A 16,497-nucleotide genomic window follows, 5' to 3' on the forward strand; every position below is an offset into this window, starting at 1 on the left:
AATCCTCTTGGGTCTTTATCACCTGAAAGAAGAGTCTTCTACAGAATCAAAGGTCATACTATATATTTCCACCTCCAGGTCAGTTTTTTAAATATTGAAAGAAAAAAAAAAAAAAACACGAAACCCTCTCATATTTATCCTGATCCCTGGGAGAGGGTTGCAGGGCTGGGGATGGAGAGTGAGGGGTGAGATGCAGATCCCACCTGAAGGATGGGAAAGCTTAGCATTTCATGTGTGTGTGTGTGTGATTCAAAGTTTTAATAGGTTGTACTCCATTTATAGTGATTATAAAATATTGGCTGCATTCTCCGTGCTGTACAATAGATTCTTGTGGCTTACTTATTTTATACAGAGTAGTTTGTGTCATTAGCATTTTGTTTTCATGTGAGTTTTGTTGTTGTTTAGTTGCTAAGCTGTATTCTACTCTTTGTGACCCATGCACTATAGCCCACCAGGCTTCTTGGTCCATGGGATTTCCCAGGCAAGAATACTGGAGTGGGTTGCCATTTTATCCTTCAGGGGATCTTCCCAACTCAGGGATCGCACACAGGTCTTCTGCATCTCCTGCACTGGCAGGCGGATTCTTTACCCCGTGAGCCACCAAGGAAGCCTGAACTATACAGGAGTTGGTAGCAAAGTGATGGTTAGACCCATGGCTCTTCATTACTTTCCCCGCTCTGTTTAAGCATTTACTCATGGATTGAGTGGCTCCTCTAGGCCAAGCGCTCAGCTTGATGCCAAGAAACATGGTGAATAAAGCCCACCCAGCACTTGAGGGGTTTGCAGACTAGAAGGCCACGTGTGTGGGCAGGTGAGGCCTGGTGAGGCCTGGTGAGGATGCCAGAAGTGGGCGCTGAGCATGGGCGCTAAGAGGGGGTTTCTGAGAGCAAGAGACGTCTAAGCTGAAGGTTCAGGCAGGCGGCGGGCAGGTGGAGGGTCATCCTGATTGAGGGAACGGTGGCTGCCCGGGGAACTGTGGGAGCTTGGGGCGTCGGGCAGGAGGGGGCAGCAGACGCTGACGGTGGCGCTCCGCTAAGCTGTTTGGAGGCTCTCTTGAAGGGCAGTGGGAAGTCACAGAAGGGTTTTTTTAAAGTCAGGGAATACCATGATTGTATCATCTTAATTACTTTAGAAAAATCACTTGGAGTTTTCTGAGGCTGAGGCCCAGAGACGTTAGATAGTTAGAAACTGTTGGAATAAACCCAAGCAGGAGACCACAGCTTGAACTAAGACAGTGGTCTTCCAAAAAAGGGAAGGAGGTAGACCAGAGACATAGATGGAAGAGGTGGAGACCACGGGACTCGATGATTTGTTGATTGTTGGGATTTAGGGAGAGGGAGGAACCAAGGAGGAAATGGGTCCTTTTTGAGATCGTTGGGTTTGGGGTGCCAAAGCAGAGACTATAAGGAGACATCCGTGCAGGACATCATGTACAAGACTTGGACTTTGGAGCCAGAGGGGCTAACTGGGTCAGCCTAGGTGACCTTACCTTCCTCCTTTGTAAAATAAGGAAGTAGCAAGCACCCCAAGGAGCGGAGAATTATAAGGAGGTAAACCCATGGACAGAGGAGCCCGGAGGGCTATAGTCCATGGGGTTACAAAGAGTCAGACATTACTGAGCCACTTTCACATGCTACATACAAAGCGTTTATGGTGCCTAGCATATGGACACGCCTAGTAAATATTAGTTTCTGCCCCCTCCCCTCACCTACCATCCACAGACACTTTCAGCTGAACAACATGCCTTCTCACTCTGATGGAAGAAGCTCCATGCTGCCCTTCCCTTTATTCTCTCACTAACAAATGGATGAGTCCTTGTTTCTTTATTTTTTAAAAAATTTCTTAGACAACAGAGAGTAAAGGGGAGACCAGAGGAAGGGGAAGGGATCTGATTAAACATGGAAACTTTCCTAAGTGAAAGTTTTACCTAAAAAGAGCTCTCTCAAGCGTTTCACGTGGATTCTTTCTCAGCTACAAACGTTAACCTAGTACTGTGACAACCGTATGCCTTTGGTAGCACATGTAAGACTGAGAATACTTGAACTGCGCTGGGACAGAGTAAGACAGTGGTTTCCTTTCCTTCACAGGCTCTCTTGGCTCCACTTGTCTGGTGTGTCCTTGAATCTTCAGAGTTCCAAGCAGTGATGTGGTCGGCATCTCAGTTTAGAAGAATGCAGGTCTTCTGCCTTGGGTCCTCTTCCAATCTTTTCGCTTTGGGAGATACGCATGTACATTCTTTCTTATTGCTCTGTGTGGATTTAGATAGCATCTAACCCATACATTTAGGGCTCACAACCTGCCCTGGGCCGCATTTCTTAGATGCTGGGTAGATTCAGAAGCATTTTAGAGTGGAACTCTGGCGCTGGCTTCTGCTCTGGTAGGCGTCTCCCTCCACCTCTGTGGCATTCTTCTATTGCTCTAGCAGTTCTACTAATCTCATTTGTGTTCTTTTGCTCCATTTAAAAAAAAAAAAAAAAAAACCTTTGAAAAAGATAAGAGGCTCACTTTTAACCAGCAAGGAATTTATAGCCACGTAAAGATATTCTTTGAGTCTTCTAATTATATTTAAGAAACATAGCTTTTGAAGACACCTTATTACCGCATGATATTTAGGTCAGGATATATGTTCCTGAGCTTCCCTGGTGGCTCAGATGGTAAAGAATCTGCCTGCAATGAGGGAGACCCAGGTTCGATCCCTGGGTTGGGAAGATCCGCTGGAGGAGGAAATAGCTCCCCACTCCAGTATTCTTGCCTAGGAAATCACATGGACAGGGGAGCCTGGCGGGCTACAGTCTATGGGGTCACAAAGTCAGACATGACTGAGCAATTAACCGTTCACATACGTTTCTACCTGCAAAAAGTTTACATTTCTTTAGGTAAGGTAAGAAAACACGAGAGGAAAAAAGATTCAAGAGACTAATATTACACTTTTTTTAAAAGATGGGCAGGAAACCATAGAGATGGGCTCACAAAAATCCATTCTCCTGCTTGGGATGAAATTATTGATTTTCTTAGTTACTATTTTTCGCTCAAGTGTTGAAATAAGTGCCTTTTGATTCCTGGGCTTGAGAAAAACTTGTTCCCCACAGCACTTGGCAAGTATAAATCCCAGGAACTAGGTGCTTTAAGCACCGTGTTTGTGAAGCAGGAGCCATTGTTGAGAAAGAGCAGGGCGGGAGGAGTGGGGGGGGGGGGGGGGGGGGGGGGGGAGCAGAGCCCGGTGCTAGGAGCCCTAGCAGTGTGGGAGGGACCAAAAGACGGAGGGGAGGGTCTGTCCTTGCTGGGGCCTTGCAGGTCCGGTCCACCTTGCTCCACTTCTGTTCTGCCACTGCTGGGTCCACGCAGGGTACCCTTATCCCCCACACTGCTCCCAGGAGCTCTGGAGTCGTTTCATGCAAAGTAACCTGGTTTTACCCAAATCTGAAACCTGGATTGAATTTGTTGAACTATTCGGTGGCACACATTTTGGTGCCAAAATGAATTTGCTACACAGGAAGGACTTATTTTGGGGGAGCTTATGAATTTTTGTGATAACTGGCAATATGCAGGAAAAACAAAAAACTGTGTTAACCTCAAAATTTGCTGCATGCCTACAATCCACTGGGCTCCCCTGGTGGCTCAGTGGTGAAAAATCCGAGTGACAATGCAGCAGACACAGGTTCAATCCCTAGGTTAGGAAGATCCTCTGAAGGAGGAAATGGCAACAGGCTCCAGCAATCTTGCCTGGGAAATCCCATGGACAGAGTAGACTGGCGGGCTGCCATCTGTAGTGTCACAAAGAGTTGGACACAACTGAGCACGCACACACACATATACAGTCAATTAGTATTAGTTATTGGTGGTATCATTTTGACTTCAAGGACTTTTAATAAGATCTGGGAATTTAAAAAAATAAATATATTTGCAAGCTTCTGAACTGTAACACCTCCTCCCACAGTAAAAACCAAACCAAAAAATCGGTGAAAACACTAATTCATAAAAACCATTGCTCCGAACCATCAGAATAGGGACCAACCTGAATAGAACTTAACTGCATAAAGCTGCCAGTATCCACAGATTTTGACCAACCAAGATGGCAACACAACAGTAGGTTTTGCCCCACATGCCTTGAGCCAGCATGAGTGAGTGAAGTCGCTCAGTCGTGTCCGACTCTTTGCGACCCCATGGACTGTAGCCTAATCAGGTTCCTCCATCCATGGGATTTTCCAGGCAAGGATACTGGAGTGGGTTGCCATTTCCTTCTCCAGGAGATCTTCCCGACCCAGGGATTGAACCCAGGTCTTCTGCATTGTAGGCAGACGCTTTACCGTCTAAGCCACCAGGGAAGATCTGAGCCAGCATACTAGAGTGTAATTTATTCTGCAAAGGGAAGGAAATTGTAGGCATGGTTTATTAAAATTGAGTATCAGCACGGTGATAGGTGTGGACGGAAAACTGAACCTCACCTGACATTCAGCTGTCATTTACTAAATACCTGTGATGGGCAAAGAGTGCTGAGAAACAAAGATAGGTAAGGCAACATAATGTATAATGTATTTATATAGGTTATCAACTATGTAATAATCTACGGTCATTCTATTTATAACACTGTAAAAGGCATTAGAAAGGTACAACCAAAAGTGACAGAGTTCACAAATGAAAAAGCTGAAGTTGAGAACTGTAAACAGTTGGGGAAGTTTTAAAGGACAGGTTGGGTTTAGTGGAGGTTGGGGGAAGGACACTCCAAAGCAAAAGAAACACCGTGACCAGAAGCTGGAAGTTAGGAGAGTACAAGGTCCAATTTGATTGGAAATTAGGAGAGCCATGGGAGAGAGAGAAGGGGACAAGTTTTGCCTGCTTCCGGAAGGCCTTGAAGGCCCAGTGAGGATTTGGCAGTTAATTGGGAAGAAAATGTAATTAAATGGAAAGTTTTTAAGCAGTGGAGTTTTATGCGTTAGGAAAATATTAAAAATACCAGTTTTTGAAATAATCTAAAATAAACAGCCAACATCTGGTGCTCATTTACAGAATCCTAAGAAATTTGCATACTAGGCTCAGCTCTTTATGTATATGAGCTAATTTAAACTCACAACTTCCCTTTGAAAGGGGCATTATCATTTTACCAAAGCAACTGAAGCTCAGAGAGGTTAATTCACTGTGCGCAAAGTAACACAGCTGGTTAGTGCCAAGGCCAGGATTTTAACCTTTGGAGTGTCTGGTTCCAAAGCCTCCATGCTTATCCACAAAGTAATAAAGGCCAGAACTACAGTTGGGGGCAATAGAAATGAAAAAAAAAAAAAAAATTGGGATGGGGGATGATTTAAAAGTACAGTGACATGAATGTTACAGAATTTGATGTGAGGGAAGCAGAAGGGAGGAATGAGCTCTTAGAATTGGAGCTGGTGTAGGAAGTTGGCAAATAGAGAAATGAGAATAGAGTGTGACTCTGGGAGCAGACCTATAGGCTTGAGACATTGGGACCCAGTGTGATCCTGGACAGAACCAAAGGCTGAAAGGGAAACTTGGGGTCATTTACATAGAAATGGAGGTTAAAACTCCACGTGGAGTTGGTCCCTGGGGTCTGTAAGAGAACAGAGAAGCAAAGAGAAGATGACTCGGGACTGAATTATGGGAAACAAACAGTCACTAAAGAAGACACATCGGTGGTGAGGCAAAAGTTTTTCCATGTAAACACTAATAGTTTTCCTTCTAGCAGATACCTGATTCTGATCTGTGTTAAGAGGCTGGTCAGATTTAGATGACAGTGGAGATGCCTTAACTTTCATTTTTTTAGTTACAGTGTAATTGCTTTACAGTGCTGGTGTGCAACAATGTGAGTCAGCTATATGCATGCATACATCCCCTCCCTCTAGCCTCCCTCCTACCCACCCCCTGCCAAGACAGCTTAACTTAGAGCTATGATGAATGTACATGATTTTTATATATTATAGATTGTATATTTGTCTTGGGGGAAGAATTTCTAGAGTAATGAGGCCTAACTCTTTTTAAATGATCTCAATCTTTGAGTCTCCTTTAGCACATTTCTTCTCTTAAGAAATTAGAGGTTTTTTGTTTCTAATTGTTTTGGGGCGTGAGGGGGTGCACTACGTGGCACGTGGAACTTCCCTGACCAGGAATTGAACCTGTGTCCCTTGCAGTGGAAGTGTAACAGGGCACAACTTTTGAAAGAATAACATAGCCCAAGGACACAGCTGCATCAACCAATTAGAATCGACCCTGCTTGGGACTTGAACCCAGCCAAAACCCTCTGGTACCTGGTTTCAGAACCTAATGAAGCTCAGATTCTCGATGTCTCATCCCAGAAAGAATTCACTGAGAGACAAAGTGATAGGTAAGATGTGGATTTGTTCAGATTCAGAGAGAAGCACACTCCACAGACAGAGTCGGCCATCGCAGAGGGCAAGTGTGGCCCCCAAATATGGCCCAGTTAGTTTTGTATAGGTTTGGTAATTTCATATGCTAATGAGTGGGAGGATTATTCCAATCAGGTATTTTGGGGACGGGATGGAGATTTTCAAGATTTGGGCTACCACCCACTCCTTGGTATTTTGATAGTGCCTTGGAACTGTCATGGGCTTCCCTGGTGGCTCAGAGGTTAAAGCGTCTGCCCGCAATGTGGGAGACCTGGGTTCGATCCCTGGGTCGCGAAGATTCCCCTGGAGAAGGAAATGGCAACCCACTCCAGTATTCTTGCCCAGAGAATCCCATGGACGGAGGAGCCCGGTGGGCTACAGTTTCACAGGGTCACAAAGAGTCGGACACGACTGAGCGACTCCACTTTCGCTTTCACTTGGAATTGTCCTGGTGCCTCTGCGTGTGTCATTTCACTTGCTGATTGAGGATCAAGGCCTAGTCTTGCCTGCCATCTTGGTCCCATTTGATCTAATTGGTTTATGTGGTTTGTGTTGTGTCCTTGGGCTATGTTATTCTTTCAGAAGTTGTGCCCTGCCCCTTTCCCTCCTGTTACGTAAGATTGTAGCCTAATAATAATCTGTCATGAGGATGGCCCACAGTTTACCAAGCCAAGCCACTCACTGAACACCTAGGTTGTTGACACATTATGGATAATTCTGCAGTTAATACTCTTATTCAAATTTTCATGCTTTTTACTTGTTTCTGATTACTTTCTGAGTACTTTTTGGAAGCAAGATCACTGGTCAAATGCCATGAATGTTTCTCAGGCAGAGTTCCGTTTCAGAATGTGACTGTCAATTTGCTGGTAGTATGTATGTTAGAATATATTAAATCATGCTATCTCCTTCCTACTTGCTTATTTCTGTTCTTGGAAATCAAAAGGAAGCCTTAGAACAAGGATCAACAGCAACCTCTGGGGGGAAAAAGCACGCAGGTTTTCTGTTGTTGATTTTTTTTTTAACACCTTCATGAACAACAGGTATGGATTGGTGGTCACCTTCTATTTAGCCCCACAAGCCATTTTGGGTGCTGTGTTTGCTTGTTTGTTTGTTTGTTTTCAACAAAAAAGCTGTCCTGTGGGGAGGTAAAGCTATCTTCTGCTCGAAGAGAGACTGCCTGGCCTCTGACAAAGACAGATCCAAGGTGATGAACCCCATATTTATCGGCTCTAATAGGATTTCTCTCCTAGGCCTTGGGGATGTTCAAGCATCTTCTTCGCTTCTCCCAAAGGCCTGGAACGCCTGCTTTTGTCTTGATCTTCCAGGCAGAGCAAGGCACTCTTCCTTCTTGTCTCCTATCTTTCTCAGCCCCACAGATTTGGCAGCAGCCTCCTTGGCTGTGCGGGGGGTCTCTGGCTGCAGTACCTGGATGCAGCAGCTGTCCTGGCGTTTCTCCCCTTCAGTCCCATCCCATCAGTAGGCAGCATCCACACTTGCCTCTTAGAGCTGTCATTACCCTCGATGGAAGACGGACTTCTTGACTCCCACCTTTATTGCAGTGTTTCATGAAACCTTTTTCAAGATTTATATATGCAGAATGTATGGGCCCTATTCAAAAACCTTGAAAGTCAAGGCGATAAACTGACATCAAATCCCCATGAGGATATGGGGTATATTTAGGTGGGAAAATGTGATTGTCTTTAAATTTTTATTAGCTGGGCTAGTAACTGAAAGGCCATGAGGCTTAGTGGGGAAAACTTCAGCTTTGGAGTCAAAACTGGGTCAATATTGTTACTTTCTCACTAGCTGTGAGACCTTGGACAACTGAAGGGATCTCTCTAAGCCTCCTTAGAATTATTTGTACAATTATTTTCATCCTGTGCGGATGAAATGAAATCATCTCTGTATAGCCCCGCACACAGGAGAGATACAGTATATAAAGCCCAATTTCTAGTCTTTTGTCTGGGCTGTAGGACAGCCTCTGACAAGTAGCCAGCCAGACTCTCTGTTTCTCATCAGGAGTACCTGCTACTTGTGATAGCGCCAAACATGGTTCTGCTCCTCACCTGAGGGACCTCTCTGGCTCTGTTTCCCACTCTGTTCTGTGTGATGATAGTGTTTCTCAGGAGAAGAACCTCTGAGCAAAGAACATCACAGAATCACAGGTTGTAGTCCTGAAATCCTAAGGACCCAGCTCAGGACTTGCCAACCCAGGTGTCCGCAGGGGCCAGCCAGGCGAGAAGGCAGGTCAGGTGCTTTGGAACCGTGGGGCTGCGGCAGACGACAGAACACCCACCTCCTTCAAGGGGGTCGACCACAGGATCGTCAACCTGCCTACATGTGGAGCCAAGCTGATCAGATCTCAGATTGTTCAAAATCTGGATTTTTTTTTAAATATGAAAAAAAATCCACCTTTTTAAAAAAAACTGTGCTGACCAAATGGAGCATCTGCATGTCCCAGAAGCCAGAGAGGCCTGCCAGTTTGCACAGTCTGACCCGATGCTTTGTGGCTTAGCTGATAGTACAGTCTTCCCAAGAGCTCAAGGAAAACCTCCCAAGGTACCCCAGAAGAATGCTCTTTTAATTAATTTGTAGCAAAAATACAGTTTAAGCGCAGAATATATAATTCCACTAATAGAAGAAATGTCCACTGAATGAAGAGGAAGAGCAGGAAAGTACTGGACAGGATTGACAAGTGGGTAGTGATCTGTCGTCTCTTTCTGTGTTTTGTTTCATAAAACATTAATTCTGTTTTTAAAAAACCTCTTTATCGAGACAGAATTCACATACATGCAGTTTTATGATTTTTGGTATCATCAGAGTCGCACAACCATTATTATAATAAACATTTTCATCTTCTCAAAAGAAAACCTATTAGCTGTCACTCCCCTTCCCCACAGGCCCCCACACCTGGTTACCCCTAATCTACTTCCTGTCTTTATAAATTTCCTATTCTAGACATTTTATATAAATGGAATTGTACAATAGGTGGGGTTTTATGTATGTGGTTTCTTTCACTTAGCATAATGTTTTCCAGGTTCATCCATGTTGTGACGTTTGTCAGTATTCTATCAATGAATAATATTCAATCATAAAGATATACTACGTTGTATTTATCCTCTCATCAGTTGAGGAACCTTTGGACTGTTTTTTGATTATTACAGATAATGCTGCTACGAACAATCATGTGCGGGTTTTTATGTGGACGTTTTTGTTTCTCTTGGGTATATACCTAGGAGTGGAATTGCTGGGTCATATGGTAACTCTAGGTATATTATTGGGAGGAACTGTCAGACTGTTTTGGAAAGCAGCTGTACTGTTTTACATTCCCGCCAGCAGTATAGGATGGTCCCAATTTCTCCACATTTTCACTCACACTTGCCATGTCTGTCTTTTTTATTATAAGCCATCCTACCTAGCAGGTATGCTAAGACATTTGTTCTCAAGGTTTACGACACTCCTAATAGGGCATGTGAATTTGGCATGTTGACATGGTTCTTGAGATCAAAACCTAAAGGAATGATCTTTTCTGAATTTAGATCACCATTTTATAAAAACTTACTAATGAGTTTCCCCTCTTCATGTATACCATTCTTTGGCTAACCAGAAAAGAGGCACCTTATCTTTAAAAAGATGTAATTTTTCTTCCGTATTCACCAGTGAAATATTGCAGTTCTAGAGATATTGTTGGTATAAATTTGTGTCCAGGACTTCCCTGGCAGTCCAGTGGTTAGGACTCCATTGCTTTCATTGCCGAGGGCCTGGGTTCAATCCTGGTTGGGGAACTAGGATCCTGCAAACTGCCCAGCATGCCCCCCTAACACACAAAAATTTGCTTACATACCGTTTTGTTTTGTTATTGTTGGTTTTTTCTCTTTTTTTGCGTAGCCACCTATCTGCCCACAGCTGAAACCACTAATTTCCCCACCTGCAAGCCACATTGGGACAGAAGACTCGGGCCGAGGCAGAAGTACTAAGCAGCCAGTTTCCCTTCTGTGCTCACCGACAGATACAGTAACACCACTCCTCTGCCTTCCTTGGGTCTTTCTTTTGGCCCATCTGTTTAATCCTATAACATCCTCACGAGTGAGATAAGGCATCACAGCCCCTAAGCAAGAGTTGGGGAAACAAGCAAACACCCTAATGGCTACCAGAGGCCACACGTGGTGGGACTCAGTGTCCTAGTTCACAACCTGTACTGTTTTCTCTTCCTGAATTCCTCCCCTGTATTGTCAGCATCCAGAAAAAAAGGTTTTAAGTGTATAGGATCCTTAGTGTGGTTGACCTCTTCAGACATTTTGGTTTACTGTTTCTCCTTTTCAGAAACTGGCCCTTTGTGAGAAGGACAGACAACAAGAGAATTCATATAGCTTGACTTTAGGATTCATTGTATGGGGAGGAATCAACATCCTGCAGCCAAACACCCAGGGCCCCGTCTGCTTTTTGTACTTTTTTTTTTTTTACATTAGAGTTAAGTTTCAAATGCCCATTGGAAGCAACCTTTGGGCAGACATTCTTGCAGTTTTCTGTGATAAATTCTTATTTGGCTTGCCATAGTTCATTGTATCCAACTAGGAATAACCTTGGCCTAGTTGGGAGCTGGTAAATAGTACAAATATATGTGTCTGTCTATATTTGCAATTCCCTCCAGCCCCCAACTCCATCTTCCTCTTTTTAAGTTATAAGAACGAGGTGCCATTGACATCAATCCTCAGTATTAGTATCCTAACATGTGCTTATTACTGATTATTCTATTTTCCTGCCTTCTGATTTAGAAATACCCCAATGTTTATCTCCAAAGATGGAAGAGGAAGATTAAAACAATAATTTGCAGTAAGTACTCTTTCAGCTATTAATTCATTTCTTCAGTAGACGTTATTTAGTGCCTGCTATATGTCAGGTACCGTGCTAGGTGCTTGGGATGCAAAAATAAAATTCCTGCCTACAAGGGGTGCTGTGCAGTGGAACAAACAGACACATAACTGGATAATTACAATTGTGAGCATAGTAGTTAATGTACAGACTATTATGGGATCCCAGAAGAGAGGCACTTCACCTATCTTAGAGGCTGGCTCCAGGAAGGGCATAAATTATGTTAATGAAGATATGAAATTCAGTTGCCTGAAATGGGCATGGAGAGAGTGATCAAGCTTTTTAAATTAGGTAACTCTGTAAGTTAGGATAAAACTCTCAATAACCCTAAAGTAAAACATATGCCAGTTTGTAACTGATGATTCGCATAGAAGGAGAGTGTCTAATATCATAAATAAGTGACCATTAAAGTTGCCGGGCTAAGCTGGAAGTTGTAGGGTTTACTTGAAAGTTTGTCTCCTTTTTATGTTCCTCCCTTTGTATCACAGAAAGCAAATATGAGAAATGTGCCTGTAAGTGGAGGTCTTAATATCCTTCCTTGTGACATGGCCCCTGATATACTTGGGAGTAAATGAAGCAACCATCACTAGACTGAATGAGGAATAGTACTGTTTGAGGATAGAATTTTTTAAAAAAGCTTAATTTGCAGCCATTGCCTTCATATAAAATTAAAATATGAAGAAAAGCTCAAGGCTAATTGCACTTGAGTTTTTCTAAGTCATGAGTTTAAAGAGGTCAGCATAATCTTAAATCTTCGAAAAATAAGTTTGATCTTTACAACCACTTAGTGATAACTTCCACTTTATAGCTGAAAGATTTGAAGCACAAAGAAGTTAAAAAAAAAAAAAAACTTGTCTAAGATTATAGAGCTAGTAAGTAGCAGAGCAAGGATCTGAACTCAGGTCTATTGATATTTAAATCCAGTGCCTGTTACTTACCATAGCATCCTACTGAAATAGAAACCTGTGTTGGGCCCATTGTTCTCTTGTTGTTCTATGACCATAAACTGACCCTGGAAGGAGTAAGCTATTAGAAATAACTGGTAAAAGTATCTAAAAAAGTGGTTGATCCAGAGCAAACCCAACATTGCTCCTGGAAAATACTGATAGTACAATCTTCAAGTAATAGTCAAATTTTGATATCATGGATGCCATTTAAAGTGTAATCATTCTCATGAATATTTTGTAATACAGTCATTGAGAAGATAAAACAATTAAAATAACAGATTTAAATAAACCATAAAATTAGATTAATAGAGGGAAGTAAAGAAGAGCATATATGTATGAAAACAGTATAAAAGTTAACTTTAGATGTTTGCTTTTTTAAACACCAATAACTTTAAGCACATTATACCAGTTTATATATTTTTAGCATTATTTCTTTTCATGTTCATATAGCATGCATTGTCCACTCACCAAGACTATAAACTCTGATAGCAATTATGTATTTTTTTTTAAAGGAGTAAGCATTAAAATCATAGTCAGGAGAGGTTATCTCTCTGTCTGTCCTCATGTAGCTTAATAAATTTGAGAAAGCATATTATGTTGCGGATGTTTACATGGGATATATGGAAAAAACTAACAAAACGATTTAACTTTGGTCTGTTAAATTTGGAGAAATTGGCTGGTGGGTTTAGAAGTGTATAAATATACCACTAGAGAGTGAAAAAAAGGGAAGTCTGTTGTAACTGAATAGGGGTGTGGTCTGCTCAGGCTACAGAGCAATAGATAATAGTTTCATAAAGGGCCGATATAACCGTATGGTCTCCAGAACTGGTTATTAGAGCCCACTCATTTTCCTCACAGACATAATCTGTTTGTCTGTTAAAACCAGCCAACTTGGTGGGTTAGGGAAGCCACAGCCTATGGATTTGGGCATGGGCACTCTCTGCCTCCATCTAATCCTCCGGGTAACAATATACCTACAACTCCTGTAACCCTAGAGCAGTTACATGGATGCACTAAGTGGTGCGATGGGACGGAAAGATAGCATCACAAGGATTCGTTTGATTATCACAGTAATCCACACCAAGTCAAATAAAACAGCCCAACAGTTAAAAATGTGGTCTCTAATGAATTTGCTAATTCTAGCAGGCCCTCCCAAACATTTCCTGCTAGAGTACCCCGTATCGAAATGAAGTGGCTGTACTTTAATTTCATGGAAGAATCGTTTGATTTCCAGGAAGTTAAGACAGGGCTTTGTATTTAAATAAAAAGTTCCAGACAAGCTGTGAAACTCGAGCAAACCAAGAAAAAGGATGAAACTAAATGCCTGTTGGGTGACTCAAGGTTTCAGCTGCTCTGCAAACCTGACGGTGCGGGCTTAATAGCCCAGAAAAGGGATGTTTTAAAAGCGGCTGACTGGATCGTTGTCACTTTCTTATAGGAAAAGCCCTGCCTTTCCAGAGATCTAGAGTGTAATGCAACCGTATGTGGTTGAGAAGTTCGAATCTTGGCTGCTTTCGCCCCTCTGCACAAGCAGAAACCCCGGTTTTCGGGGACCGTGATCTCATCGTGTCGCTCTCACTTTTGAAGGTCTGTTAAAAGTCTGGGGCCTCTTATCTCAACGGCTGTGGAAGTGAGTTTGGGGTGAGAAGGGGGGGGGAGGTCTGTGGGTGTCTCTTTTGCCTGAGGAGTTGGAGACACTTGTGGAAAAGTCAGGCCCTTTTCGCTCCGGCGGCCGCTCGGGTGTGGGGCTGGCTTGGGTTAGACACATGCACACATACACCATAGAGCTCTGCTTTCCCGTAGCAGCTGCTGCCTCTGCCTCTGCCTCTCCCGCCTCAGCCTCTCTGCCCGGCACACACACACATTCAGATTTGCGCGCTGTTTCAATCCTTGATGACGTGTCCCCGGAGACAGCCAATAGCAGGCGGGCTCTGGTCAGGACAATGGGAGGTATCGGGCCAATGAGCGAGCCCCGTGAGTTGGCGGTAGCCAATAGGCGCGGCGCTGGCTGGAGAGTAATGTTACAGAGCGGAGAGAGTGAGGAGGCTGCGACTGGCTCCCGCTCTCACAGCCATTGCAGTACATTGAGCTCCATAGAGACAGCGCCGGGGCAAGTGAGAGCCGGACGGGCACTGGGCGACTCTGTGCCTCGCGGAGGGTGAGTCCGGGGCAGCGCCGCGGCGGGGAGAGCGCCTCCGGCAGCTCCTCAGCCCGCGCGGCAGCCGGATCCCCGCGGCCGGGAGCCGGCGGGTCAGGATCCACACAAAGGCAAATGAGGGGGGACCGTGGGGGGAAACTGCGCACGGAGCGAGCCTCCCCTCGGGCGCCGGGAGCCCTGCCCCGCGCCGGAGCCCCGGCCCCCGGGGCCGCCTGAGGCGCCGCGAGCCCCGAGCCCCGCGAGTTTCCACCCTCGGCGGCGTCCGCGCTGACTGGCGCAAAAAAAAAAAAAATTTTTTTTTTCTCCATTAAAAAAAATTTTTTTAACGTGTTTTTGAACCCTCGGGGCCGAGCGTTCGGGCGGCCGGCGTGCGCGGGGGGCGGCGGGCCGCCGGGCGGGCGGGCGGCGCTTCACGGCTGCATTGGCCGCCGCAGAGCCGGGCGCCGGCGGCGAGCGGGCGAGCGAGCGCGGGCGGGCGGGCGCTGCGGGCGGGCGGCGGCGCGGGGCCGGGGCCGGGGGCGGCGGCGCGGGGCCGGGCCCGCCGGCCTGAGCCCGAGCCCGGGGCCGGGCGCGGCGGCCGGGCGGCGGGGGGGAGCGGCGCCGCGGCGCTCGCTGGATAACATGGCTGACTCGGCCCGGCGCTGCTGGCTGGAGAGAAAACAAGGCGGGCGCGGGCGGGGGGGAAGCTGGGCGCAGCAGTTCCGAGGCAACTTTTTTTTTTTTCCTCTTCTGCCAGCCCCGCGTCCCCCCGAGTGCGGGGGCGGCGGGCCGCGCGGAGGGAGACGGGGAGCGGCGGGCCGGGGGCGCCTCCCGAGGCGGCCCCCCCCTCGCACACACACACCGCGGACGGGGGAGGGGGAGGGTCCGGCCGCGCGCCCCCCGCCCCTCCCCCCGGCCGTCATGGCCGAGTGTGTGCGCCAGAGCGCGCCGCGCACCCCGCCCGCCGGCGCTCGCACTCACTCTCGCACACTCACTCTCGCGCACACACTCACACACATACACACACAAAGGGAAGGAGCCATATTCTCTCGCTCGCCCTCGCGGCGGCGGCGGCGCAGGCGGGGAAGACGCGCAGCGGCCATTCCGTGCGCGCCGGCCCCGGCGGCCGCGGGCGGAGCCAGCCCCCATTTCGAGCGGGGCTGCTCCCTCCGCCGAGCCGACAAAATGGGGGAGGCCGGCGGGCCTGCGCGGGGCGGCGGGCGCACGTGGCGGGCCCCGCGCGCGGGGAACCGGGCCTGGAGGCCCGGTCGCCCTCCCCCCCCCCCCGGGGGGGGTGGCGGCCTCCCAGCGCGCGGCCCCGAAGTTGGCGAGCGGGCGGGCGTAAGGGGGCCCGGGTGGCGGGAAGGTGTGCGAAGCCCGCCCCGCGCGGCGCCCCAACTTTTCAGGGCTTTTTTATATATATATATATATATACTCCCCGGGTGGGGGCGGGGGGGCAGCCCGAGCCACGAGCAGGAGTGGCTTTTGTCCCTCATCCTTGTTTACTCGAAGAAACTTCAGACCGGACGTGTTTAGTCAGAACCGAAATACATCTCGGGACCAAACCGATAGGAAGCGAGGCTGCCTGGCGGTGGCAGCCGCGCAAATAGCACCGCCAACCCCCCCCCCCCACCCCACCCCCAGCCTGGGTCCGAGCTGCCGCTTCCACGGTCCCTCCTCCCGGCAAAGTTTTGTGCCGAGAAGAGAATATTTTAAAGCAATCATGGGGAAAACTTTAGACGAGCGGGGAATCTGGCCCGTAATCCGGAAAGGTCTACTCAACTTTGGCTCTTACCTACTCCTTATGTAGCTGCATGAATCTGCAGCATTCCTTTTCTGACCTTTGGATTTGTTGATTAATAACGATTTCTTACATGAAAAAAAAATTTAATGACCACTTAAGTATTACATTCAAAACAGCTGCAGGAATGTAAGTCACATACGGTATGAGCCTACCATTGTGTCTCCACTTTTTTTGAGATCCCACTGAAGGACCATTTAATGGGTTGGTGCAGACTCTTCTAGGAACTGTCGATCCCTGACATTTTCTTTGATATTGTGAGGGGTTAATGCCGATGCCGTGTTTAATAACCAGTGCCATGCTGTTCATTGACTCCCTAAGAAGTTAGAGTGCTCTTAGGTGCCATAAATTTCATTGTTAACATTAAACATGTGTTTTTTTATTTTT

The 16,497-nt window shown here is 46.4% G+C and overlaps 1 protein-coding gene across 5 annotated transcripts in view; it reads left to right on the forward strand.

The window, feature by feature from the left end:
* Positions 1–16,497, forward strand: part of HMGB1 (high mobility group box 1) — a 130,114-nt gene that overhangs the window by 109,665 nt on the left and 3,952 nt on the right. For 4 of the 5 annotated variants that reach the window (XM_042254826.2, XM_027973628.3, XM_042254825.2 and 1 more), the window contains 2 exons: positions 11,129–11,186; positions 13,611–13,759. The gene's annotated coding sequence lies outside the window, so the exon portion shown is untranslated. Of the gene's footprint in view, positions 1–11,128; positions 11,187–13,610; positions 13,760–14,189; positions 14,331–16,497 lie in introns of those variants that run through there. The other variant, XM_027973627.3, reaches the window with a different exon arrangement.

Source organism: Ovis aries, chromosome 10, assembly GCF_016772045.2.
Source record: "Ovis aries strain OAR_USU_Benz2616 breed Rambouillet chromosome 10, ARS-UI_Ramb_v3.0, whole genome shotgun sequence".
In the NCBI taxonomy this organism is placed as follows: Eukaryota; Metazoa; Chordata; class Mammalia; order Artiodactyla; family Bovidae; genus Ovis; species Ovis aries.